This window comes from Solea solea, chromosome 11 (assembly GCF_958295425.1).
Source record: "Solea solea chromosome 11, fSolSol10.1, whole genome shotgun sequence".
NCBI classification, from domain to species: Eukaryota; Metazoa; Chordata; class Actinopteri; order Pleuronectiformes; family Soleidae; genus Solea; species Solea solea.
The window spans coordinates 8,873,945-8,886,720 of NC_081144.1; the positions used below are offsets into that span (position 1 = coordinate 8,873,945).

The following is a 12,776-nucleotide window of genomic DNA, read 5'->3' on the forward strand; positions in this document are numbered from 1 at the left end:
AGTAAAAATAGCTGAAGCTCATTTTCAGTCTCACTAATTCTCACCACCAGGGATTTAAAATGGTTGTGTTACATCCACTACGGGCGGATGTTATGAGTGTCTGGTATTGCGCGACGAAAAGCCTTTCCTCCAATTAAAACAAATAAAAAAATAAATGTTTCATCGCGCTGAAATACCGCATTGTTAATCATGATGAATAAGTACGAGTCGCAGCTGCCCTGACACGAGCACAGAGAGGGTGTGAGTGATGAGTGGCAGTGGGAAGACGCTATAGCTTCTTAATGTCTCTGTCTCGGTTTAGGAAAAATAACATCTGGGGGAAACATAATAGAGGCATTAATATGTTTTGGCACATTCTTAAGAGCCTATTACGACGATAGTTTAGCAGAGGCTGTGAGGCCAATGAATATTTAATAGTTTGTTTAAAACAGAGTGAGGTGATAAATATGTGCTCATTACATAATAATAATTGTTTGTTTGTCTATTGATTGTACAAACGGTGCATAAATAATAGAAAGTTCAACATTTGATGCAGTCTTACGGCAAGATAGAAATCACTATTACTGTGTACATTACAGCTATAGTCTGTCATCTGTTTTTTTTTAAATAAGCGTTATGTGTTGAAATCCTCTTCACACTATTATCTATTAATAAAGTTGTTTGGGGGAAAGAAAAATCAGCAACAATCACTTATGATCTTCATGATGCAATGTTTGTCCTCCTCACTAGTAACCTGATAAATCATTTCAGTGTGACCAAAATGGACTGATTTGGACCGACCCGTCACTCACCAACCTGCCTTCCTGGTCACGGTCCATTAGGGTAACAGTTAATGTCTTCTTACGAGAGATACATATGTTGATGTAGTCATTATCAACAAAGCTGTTCACCAATGGACAAACCAGACTTTTAGAAGACATGTTAGTTTGACTGAAATTGTTCTAAATTAAATTTCTCAAAGTGGTACTAACACACCCATATAATGCGGCCGGGACATCAGTAACTGCTACTCCACTGTCCCCGGAGCTTTGACCTGAAAATAAAAGAGGAAGCTGATACACAGAAGAAAATAACATGGCAAAGTCCAGTCCGGGCCATTTTTTTATATGGACTGTCGGCTCATGAATGGTAGGAAGACTCACAATGATGCTCCTCATGTTAACAACTGGCCGCCCGCCAACGCTGTTTTGGTCTGTGGCGCGTTAGGTCACATGGAAAACGCCTAATACTAACAAGCTGAAATGGGGGGCAAATTGTCACTTAGTGTAGGTGAGGCAGCAACACACTGTTCAATAAATAGATCGCCACACTAATGCTTGTATACAGGAACAAGATCAGCGAGCCTCACCCATAGCTCGCTCGTCTCAAAATGCACAATATGTAATTTCTGCACATAGAGCTCTCTCTCCATCAAAGCGATACCCGGAGACATTGATTGTTGACATCGTGGAGCACCAGTGACAAATGACATGAAAAAGGAAGACAACACACTGTGCTGGTGCTGAATATTTCCTTCCTGAGTCTGATGCTTCATGGGGAGTCTGCTGCGGAAGTCATAGCTGTCATATACGGTGGTATACAAATCTAGTTGTGCATTTGTTATGTGCTTTACGGTAGACACATACAGTAATACACAGAGTTGTAGGAGATATAGAGAAGAGTCTAGTGTATGTACTGTAAGCTGTTCATGCCTGCTCTGATGCTCATCAAATTCAAAATCCTGAAAAGCTTTATATTTCCCCACTGTGGAACTAATTAAGGACACTTTTATCTTATCTTAAAGTGGATGACATAATTAAAAGGCGACCAAAGTGAAATGGCCCCTTACATTGAACATAAACACAGATTTCTACGGACTTAAACGGTGTTGGAAAGGTTTTTGCTCATGTAAATACCCTACTTACTATACCCTCATTTTTTGATATTTTAATGCAGAAATCTTACATATTTCATCCTTAACTGTGCATACAAACATAATCAGGTTCTCATCTGAGCAAAAGTGAACGAAGGCAAATAAATGCTTTAAAATTGTCATGATATTTGTGTGAAATGGGCTCAGTCAACTCTTTCTCAATGTTCAGTCACTTCTTTCATTACTTTCAAGGCCACATCAAATGATACACATTGAAAAACGCCATCACATCAGATTTCTTAAAGGGGCAGGACCTTGGTTTGGCCTGACCTTTGGCCTTGGGGCCCCTGACTGATGGCAGCAAAGAACGTGAAGTCAGCATGAGGAAATGACGCATTCATTACTGACTCTGCTGAATAAACCAAGGCCTGACAGGTTTGAACCCAGAGGCCCGTCACTATAATTATGATGTATTATAGCTCAGCTGATAACAAGAAAAATGACAAACACAAAGTGTTCTCTCATGAGGAGAGGGGACTTGGTTACCCACAATACCTGCAACTAACCACCGGGGCCTGAAGAATGATTATTGATTAGTGTAATGCAGATGCATCAGAATCTACTTGCAACCAGTCATACATTAAAACAGGTTACTGTGTTTGTCATGTTTTCTGTATGTTTTTAGTTCAGCTGCACCACGAACGCTCTTCTCCTCTCCTCTGAAACCTCCTGGTTTTTCAACCTCCGCGAGCAGAAACCGTCCTTATCGACTTTTCCTCAAACGTTGGCCTAAATTTATATTCTCCCGTTTACCTGACAAAAAGAGTTAAAGTAAAGGAGTGCCTCTGGGGTGTTTCTCGTGTTAGCTGTGCTGGTGGTGTTTGGGAAGAGATCACCAAGTTCATCAACAACAACAACGACGACAACAAAAACAACAACATTGGGCTGTTAGAAAGCTCTTTCACACTGTAGCTGCAACGTGCTTTACAGTAAAACGCACATAATGAAATAAAGGCTTTTAAACTCGGGGCCATTACAGACGGTCTTGGATTTCCTGATATTTATAATTATATTTATTTTCTTTTGAGTTTGGAACATAAACTGTGATCGTGTGTTAAGAACTTCAATCAGCAAAGCTATGCCAAATATACTAAAGATTTTTTTCAATTGTTACACTTTGCTGCTTCTATTTGTCTCATAACTGTGAATTTGGTTGCAAATCTTTGCTTTATTCAAACCTCGTTGTCCCCAAAACTGACAACATGTTGAGCAGTCAACAAAAAGAGGAGCCTTAAATTGACGCAGCCTTGTTTTAAATTCAAAATTTGACGTAAATATGAAAACCTTCACTTGCAAGCACTGAAACTGTATCGACTTAATAATTAGCGCTGAACGAATAATCACTTTTGTGATGTTTGTTCATCACAAACTACCACGTTTCTGCCGTTGCTTTGCATCAGCCCACCCTGTCCATCACATTATATGTTCTGCTGGTACCTTTTTACCTTTTCAAGCAGCACTGTACACGGCACTCTGACTGGCTAAAATGCCAGCTGCAGCAGTCGATCAAATCAGCTGTCCTTAAATAAGGTTAAACCCACAAGAAACCAGCCAAAATGAAACGTCTGTTGGCTCTTGAAGAGTCAGTGTCTGCAGCCAAAGGTCATTTGTGTTCGAAGAACCTCTGGCCCTGTTTCTGTTGTCCCAGCAACTACAACAGAGTCATGTGTCGTCTCTCTACGGTAGCTGCGAGATGATCGCATCACAGACGTCCACATTCTCCCTGTTAAAGGTCCTCGTTCATATTCTATCAATAGTTTCTTAACCTTCAGCGTTTGTTTCCAAGTAGCTTGTGAAGAGTCACGAGTGTCCAATTAGTAGCTACAGCTGTTCTTTCAGTGTGTCAGATTAAACATGAACAGATAACTATTTAAGAAAGGGGTGTGTTACACTTTATCTTACAAATATTGCAATTAAATTTGGTGAAATGCATCTTTAGTGAACTTAAGTTAAAGTGTTCAGTCACTCTGTTTCTGTTTTTTTAAGTTCATGGATGCATTGCGTGTAAGAAAGAGACAAAAGAGACTCTAACAGAGATTGTGAATTATGAATTTGACAGGGGATTTGTTTGCTGCAGAGCTAAACAAATCTTGTTTTTTTCCATAATGGATATCAGGACCACTCTAGACGCAGTAGAATTTCCTCATGATGCAACATTTGTCCTCCTCATAAACACAGGATCATCTTCCGGGCATGTATTTTATTCCACACTCTATCGTTCTGTACCTTTTTTGTTAATGAGTGCAATCAGTGTCAGCCTTGCAGTATCCTCCTTGTTTACAAGAACAAGATTGTTTCCCTTAATGGACAGTCAGGTGTATTGATCCAGGCCACAGAGCTGTCAAAATACAGCCCAATTTGATATTGAAACAAATTATACCTGCAAGGGGCCGCCCGCCAGAGTGCTCAGCATTATTTTACCCATCCTCCAGCCATGCATTCGGAGCAGTGTGTGTGCGCTCTACCTGGTTTATCACACCGCTGTGTATTATCGCTCACACACTAAGCTCCTGCACAGGGGACATTTTACAGACCAGCTTTGGTGAGTGACATTTTAACAAGAAGTCATAAAACATGTCACACGAGAGCAGAAAGAAGACAAAATGCCACAATCCCCTGAATCCACTCACAAAGAAAAGCAAACCAACCCTCTGGCGATCCCGATCACAGACAATCATGTCAACGCCACCCACTACACCCCCCCACCCCCCACCCGCCCTTCTCTTCTCACATACACACACGCGCACACACGCACACACACACACACACACACACACACAGCCTGCCAGGAAGGGCCACCATGGTCCAGTCATGGCACAAGGAAGTACAAAGCTGATAAGGCAGGCTGAATTTTACAAATCCAGCCTGCTCCCAAAGCTCCTGCTGCTGCTGCTGCTGCTGCTGCTGCTGCTGCTGCTGCTGCTGCTGCTGCTGGAGGGCTAGTCAAAGAAACTGCACTGTAGGAACAGGTGAAGGAAGCCAGGGGATCCAAATGAACCGTAGCGATAAACATAAAAAGGATTAACACTTAATCCCTGTGGAAGATATTTTACAGGGATAGTTTCTGCAAAATTTCGAGTGAGGAGTCGTTCCCTGTCCTCGCATCCCATGTACTTTAAAAAACCTAAAGGACAGTGTGTGTGTGGCAGACGATGATCGGAGTAACACAATTTCCACACACTCGGCCTGACATGAGGCACAGGTTTTCCTGATGCATCCTCCCCATTACCCCCACGGCCCTGACGCTACATCAAAGTGTCATGATGGACGTTGATCAAAGCCAGCGCGAGCAAAGAGGAGGTGGGAAGGGAAGTCACATAAGCATGTGCAAACAGGAGGAGACGGACACATAAATAGAAAACATACATTCGCACAAAGCAGTGACCTGACTTAACATTCTATGCCATGCAGTCGAGTAAGTTTCTTCACCTCTGTCATACAGGTGCACGAGTTTGGTTCTCCCATATTCTCTAAAAACTGGAGAAGACAAGTCGATATATATGTATATATAGAGCTGAATTCACCAGCACTGTTGTGGACAGAGGTGTGTAAGAAAGAGGCGGAAAGTGCAGCTGCAGACATCCACTCTAATCAAATATTAACACACTGCTCTATAAATGAGAGGACTATGATATGGCATGAAGAGGCTGCCCAAAAAAAAGAGAAGTAGTTGTAGCAGCATGGATTACACAGAACACACACTACTGTTAGATAAAGATTATAAATGGATAGGTTACAACAGTTACGACTGGTAAACAAGTCATAAGCCACTAGTGCTGCTCTGCATCTGTCTCCGCATCCGAGAGCTGAGCGCTGGGAGTCTCTCACCCTCTCACAAAGCTCTCCCCCCCCCCCCAATAAACTGACAACCTGCAACCTGTTTCACAGCACCTCGGCACCACTGGAACCCAGCCAGAGAAATCAATCGTCAAAAGCAAACAAAGAAGGCAAAAAGAGGCAGTTTTGAACATCTGATTCAATGTGCTGTGACAGCTATGTACTCACCAGTGTCAGAGTCTCTCACTTTTTCCTCTCTTGATCTCTCCTCCCTCTCTCTCTCTTCACCACGCTCTCTCTCTCTCTCTCTCTTACACACACACACACACTCTTCCTCCTCTCTCTGTTTCTCTTTTCCTCTCTGTGTATCCTTTTTCTCTGCTCCCCCCCCTCCTCACTCTCTCGTACGATCCTCTCCCTTGCTTGCTCCTGAACAGAATGAGCCTCCACTGCACTCAGGAACCCTGTTTCTATGGCAGTGTGAGCAAGCAAGCAAGTCAGCAGGATACTGTATAGCAAATGTCTAGGGGCAGATCCCTCACTCAGCCCAGCGTACAGTCACAACATACTCAACAGCCTCTCACTTTAGTCTTGTGCTAAGACAGCCACTCGCCACGTCGACTTCTGTTGCGTGGTTGAGACCACAACATGTTCCACGGGAGAAAAGCAAAGTAAGGCAATGTTTGTTTGCCCCTTACAAACACAGGCAATGCAGCAAAAAAGAAAGGCAACATGCATAAGTTTACTCGCATGAATATGGATGAGGGGATCCTCATGAATATCAAAGCTTTTCTTTGAATAGATGTCCAGATAACACACACACACACACACACAAAGAGTTGTTTTATTTCTACATAGAATGAGATTAGGCAAATGCACCACGAGGGATGAAAAGGGACGCTGTTTTTGATGAGCAACACATGCAAGCATTTGCTTTGTTCTCTGTCAAGAGAGCTTGCGGTAAGCTGCTGTGATGAGCACATGTACGTCCACACATGCTTCAAGGGGCGCACGCCACTTATTTAATAAGCACGGGGGGGTTGCACCTCAGTCTGCACCTCAGTCTGCACTTCTGACCGTGGTCATGCGACATATTGCACCACAATCAGTACAATCTTCAACACACAGAGAGAGAGAGAGAGAGGAGGAGAGGAAGGAGAGAAGGGGGTGGGGGAAGAAAGTGCAACCCCCCCTGTCCTCCCTCTATCTAGATTATCATCAGTTCTTCAGCAGCCTGTGGTCTGCAGAGGATGCTTCTCTGACCAGAGGCTCCCACTGCAGGAGCACCTTGAAATCAATTGGATGTGCACAGTAAATACAAATTAATTGTATTGAAGCGCTTACACGCACATATACGAAATGGCGCAGTGGGCAAGTGTTCGCTATTATGATCATGGAGAGCGTGTCCTGGATGAGGAGAAGCACAGCACAGATCTTTCTTCTTCTTCTTCTTGTTTTTGTGTTTTTTTTTCTAACTGCTCCTGCAAGAACTCTAGCATGATAGTGCAATACGATGGCCGGTCTTTGATTTATATTTTTTAATGAGTTAGAAATTAGGACAGCTTCAAGGTTTAGAGACCAATTCTATCAGGCTGAATGACAGCGTCAATGCCTCAAAATGACGTGCGTGTCCTCAAGCAGATTTTGTAATTATGACGGGAGCAACAGAGGAAATCAGGGGATGCTGAGACTTGAAGAAAAGCTAATTCCACACAGAGGTCATGGATGATGGATGGTAAATTGTACAGGAGCAAGTCATTCTTTGTTTTAGTGGCAACATATTTTCAACAGTTGTGAACACACAGTGAAATGTGATAACTGATACTTGGCAAACTGTTGCTGCAGAACAACATTGTTCATTCGGGTCATGTTTGTGTCCACCTGGCGACAATAAGTCCAATATTCCATTTGCCTCCAACAAATCCCGGGGGAGATATCAATCCATTTATCCGCTAAATGCTCCACTGGTTTGTCTCCAACTGTGTCTGTCTCCTGTTTGGTGAGGTGTAAGTGTAGTGAGCATTTTGGACCAACAACAGCTGCCTGCTGCGGCAAGAAAAAAGGAAAACAAATGACACCACAAGGGAGATGAGGGCAAACTAAATGTAAAAACCCCGACTGCAGCTTAAAGAGATGAAACTTGCTTTAAAGCTTCATAAATCTGGGTAGAGCTGCAAAGTTCAGGTAATAATAATAATTAGGATGCAGTTTTTGATGATGGAAAAGCTGAACAAACCTTTACCAAAACGGTAATTTCACCCCAAATCACAATGTTTCCAAAAACCTAACCAAGCATATGCAGAATTATAACCTTTTAATTTCATTAACAATTAAAACCAAATGAGTCACGTGTGAGCTGAGCAAAGATAAAAATCATATTCACCCATAATCCACTGGTCCTGTGGCTGAATCACAGCTTTTAGGTGTTCTTGTAACGCAGCCGCTGCAAACGGCACGGGCAACAATATCCTTTGAACATTAACAATGCATGACAGATTGGTTCATAAGAAGCGAACAGCGTGACAATCGGCCGACAGTGGATGGACAAGCACTTGATGAGGTACTGATGGCTGTAAGCACAGGGGCAGTTATGCCTCAGCTGAAGGTAGAGTGCTGATGAGTGTTTGCTAAATCACTATTTAACCAGTAATAATACAGAGGGAACAAACAAACAAACTGCGGTCTGAAATATTCATTTACCTAGTATTCTGTTTCCAGGGGGTCACACAGACAGGGTGAGGGGCGGTACATTAGATATTAATTGTATTAAAGCTGTAGTTTGTAACTTCTCAGAATAAACGAGTGGTCGTTGCGTTCAAACCTTTGACAACAACATCGACTCTCTCCATGTTCCTGAATGTAGCAGTGTTTTGTTTACGTGTGGTTGCTGTGGTTACAACAGAGTGATGCACTTTACAGTGCCACTGACGGAGGGAAGGCTGAGCCGCAACAGCTACGCTAGTACGCAGGACAGCAGTGAACTTCGGTCGAAGGAATTAGCCCCAGTTCTCTGAAACATGATTGAGGTGAAATAAATGTGCAAAGAGAATTTTCTGAATTAAGAAATTACACTGATTCTCTGAAATATGAGAGAATTTGGAATAAGGAATGGTGGTTTAATGTAGGAGGTAATTTCATTGGCAGTGTTTTGGCAACAGAAGTTACACATTGAAGCTGAGTCATAAAATGACTATTGGCGTGTTTCCACCGGTGCAGCTCACCTCACCTCGGCACGGCACGGTTGCGTTTCCGCTTGGTACAAGACTGTGTCAGATGCAGTCTGTGCTCCAGTCCTGGGACCATAGTGGAAAAGGACCATATGATGTCATTAGAAATTAAAGAAACATGTTAAACTGAAATACTGGCTTCACTGACAACAACAGCACGTCCAGTTTAGTCACAATTACACGTTGTTTATTCTGTAAACTCTGGAATTTGATGATGCAGGGGCAGATCATTTTATGAGGGACAGGTAAGTGGCTGAGCTTCAGCGCTCTGTCTCTTACATGTCTGTGAATATTTAGCGGATATATCATTTGCTCTCACCATATGAAAATTGAGAGTATTTTAGTATATTTGTGAGTGACACCGGGCTATTTGAGCCACCGTGTTGTGGAAACCTTCAGTGGTAAAAAATGCTCGCATTTTAGTGTTAAAATGGATATGGTAACTAATGGTCACTTAGTTTGAACCTAAATTTGAGTGTGTAAAAAACCTCAGAGTGTGACATTCAATTAATGGTTTTCTTTAACAGTTACGTATGTTTTACATGTTTTTGTTACAGGATTAAGGTTATTGATATGTTATGTCTGTTTTAGTTTATCTACTTTTACCTTCACAATGGTCCAGTCCAATTAGGGTGGAGCAAAGAGGGGAATAAGAAGCCACCTGGCAGTTTGCTGAGAGGCTGTGTTATGTAAAAATGTTTGTTATTTGCCTGGTACTGGGGCTTTTTCTTCTGTTCCATTTTTGGTTAATAAAACCACAGCTTTTTTTGTTTGAGCATGAACTTCTGTTTCCTGGGAAGCAAAACACCTGTTCAACCAACTCCATCGCTGCCAGCCACACTCAAAAGCCCTGTTAGGACGGGAATAGATTTGCATGGGGAGGTGGAGTCATGTAATCTTATCACAGGACATCTGTAAAATTAAGGACCAATTTGCACGGGATAAGAAATCTCAGTAAAACAACCACAATTGGGAGGAATTGTAAATTGCTCCATCTGTCCCAGGAGCCCTTTACTGAGCCCAGTCGCACAGCTGCCACTACAACTAGTTCCATGCACTCAAGGCACATGTTCTCTCACCCTACCCAGTAACTCACAGGAGGGCAAGGGGGGTAGCGAACCCGGTGATCCCCAACCCGGCTAAGCACAAACAACTTCACACCAACTTCCCGGACACCGAGTGGCGCTGGCTGCATGCACTGCAGTCACCTCCTGTCGCCATGTGCGTACTGCGCTGCTTCTTGATATCACAAGTGCAAACACACACACACCAACATGATGCCTCCATCCATGCTTGAAAATACACGGACAATGACTTGTAAACAGGAGATGAAAGATTATTTATGCACATATTTATTGCTGGTCTATTTGCATTAGATTTGTATTACCTGGGGTAATTGTTCCGTTTTTTACCCCATGTTAAGTCACTGTAATCTTTAATGAAATCATCCGGTAATGATTACTGACATGGCAAATTCGGACGGGACTAAAATCACTGAGAAGCTCTGGTAATAATTAATTTGCCCCACCACTTCATGTAAAACTAATCCTGTCGGAATAGGGCTAAAGAAAACAAAATCCCTCATTTGTGTAACTTTACTACCCGTAATGTTACAATGAGAAACATCATTTCTCAGAGACTGAGACATGTGTGGCCTAAGTTTGATTAAACTTGGATAAATGGTGTATTTGGGAGTGTGTTATAAATTAGATTAGTTTTATGAACAGGTTATTTAAAAACGAAAATCACATTTTGGCTTTGTTGCTCTCTGTCCTGAGCTCCTCTCGTCAGATGAGCTCAAACAGACACGTTAGTTTCATATGTGACAGACGACCTGAGGCTCTCTAGTAATCTCGGAAACTCTCGACTGTTACTGCTGAAATGTTTTATTTCAGTTAATGCCAGACTCTATTAGAAGTTTTGCTTTCTTAGTTTTATTTGCAGCATAAAAAGTTTGTTCCCTTAGCAACAGATTTAGGTGTGAGGCTGGAAACAGAGCCCAGGAGAGGTGTATAAATCATTGTTCTCCTGGATTACGAAATTAAATGTTTGTCTTTGTTGCTGACTGTGAGCAATAGATTTACACATGACCACCTTGATATAGCAAACATAGTTGTAATTACACATCTACAAGACATGAGGCAACATTTGCATTCTTTTAGAGTCATATTTCTGACAACCTGATACATCAAACTCAAATGTGAAGTCTTCTCTTCACTCTGGTTCTCTCCTCACCAACTCCTGAGGGAAATATCTGACTGTTCAGCTGCTAAACACTGTTCTGTGTTCACCACCTAGTCCCTAATGTCAGTATGTGGTGTGGAATGGGTCAGGTAAGCATAGACGGGGTTTGTTATTAGCAAAGTACAACACAGGAAGAAAAAAGATGAATGACACTACTCATCAGCAGAGACTTTCAATAATTCTGAAGCAACAAACTGTTTAGCTGTGGGATGAAATTAGACCGGGTTGGTTTGAAGAGCAATCTGCTGTCATACTGCCCTAGTAGAAGCCATGGTAGCCATGTTGTGCCCGGCCGCTGGTGAAGTAGCTTTGTTCACTGACAATGTTAAGGAGTAAGATAACTTTCAAACATCAAGACACACAGACTATTACGATAACCCCCCAAACCTTCCTCATTGTGAATGCAAAAGACTACGACGGTGTCTGCCTCAGCAGACGGGAAGAAATCTTCTTGAGGTGAACATAAGATGAGAGAAGACGCTCCCCATGTGGTCCAGACTAATGAGGGCCGGGCCATGACTCAGTTACAGTAGGTGTGTGGAAACAGTTTTGCAATAGGAGTACACGTGTGCACAAGTCAAAGCACAGAGCAGCACCAGAGATTTGTTTAGGGCTTCACCTAAAAAAAGAGCAGGGGGGCTGAGGTGAACCAATAAGCTCATACAATTGATTGCATCACGGCATGCAGTGAATTATCCTCTGGGTCGATGGAGGTGGTGGACGTGGTACTGAAGACTGTCAGGAGAGCAGCTGAAAGCACCACCACAGAATTATACATGTGACAAAATGGATCCGAGCATGATTAATAATTAAAACCAGTGCCACAGTTGGGTAAAAAGGAAAAACACACAATGTAAAGTCAGCCATAATAACCTGGCTCTTTTGCAAGCCCGGGGTCAAGTAGGCAATAAAAACACACACAGGTGTTGAGGAGCCAAAATTCGCCTCTAAATACACGAGAAGCCAGCGGATATAATTTGCCTTTGGACAGAAGGATAAATCAATTCCTTCTGGAGCAGCAACCTGAGCATGTAGCTGACTAACACAAGAGGATTAACACTGATTATAGATCATTCAGGTTCAGCCTCTACCCAGGGGAACAAAAAGGAAAATCATTGCCGTACACAGTGTAAGATAAGCCACATAATTACGGTCTTAAAAGAACGCCAAGAACTCCACAAAAGAAGCATGAGAAGCTGTTTTCGCCACCTACTCTGCAAGGCCACAACAAGCACAGGCCCAGCAAGAGTACTGGAAAGTATACTTACTAATCTTACTTTATTGAAGAGTCCATTACATGTTTCTGAAACTGCATTCACCATTTATGAGTTACGTCTCAGATTTCCATTTCATGTGGGTGAGATGTCTCAGACTGTTCATTAAACAACAGAAGTCAAGGCAATTAGTTTGTTTTTTTGTGTGAATGTTGGCTTGTGTGTAAGAGCTTTTAACACAGAACAGGAAGTCAATCTTACAGTAAATGCTGTCTTCTATAAGGAAGGTTAACATCATTTATCTACCAGTGACCTCTTCCACAATTGCTCTGATTGCAAATAAGTAAGCAGAAAAAAATCACTCCACAAGCAACTCAATGGCCTGTTTAGGACAATTACTCC

The 12,776-nt window shown here is 42.4% G+C and overlaps 1 protein-coding gene across 1 annotated transcript in view; it reads right to left on the bottom strand.

Annotated features, from left to right (window-relative positions):
* syt6a (synaptotagmin VIa) overlaps positions 1–12,776 on the bottom strand; it is a 57,252-nt gene that overhangs the window by 24,767 nt on the left and 19,709 nt on the right. The gene's annotated exons all lie outside the window — the stretch shown is intronic.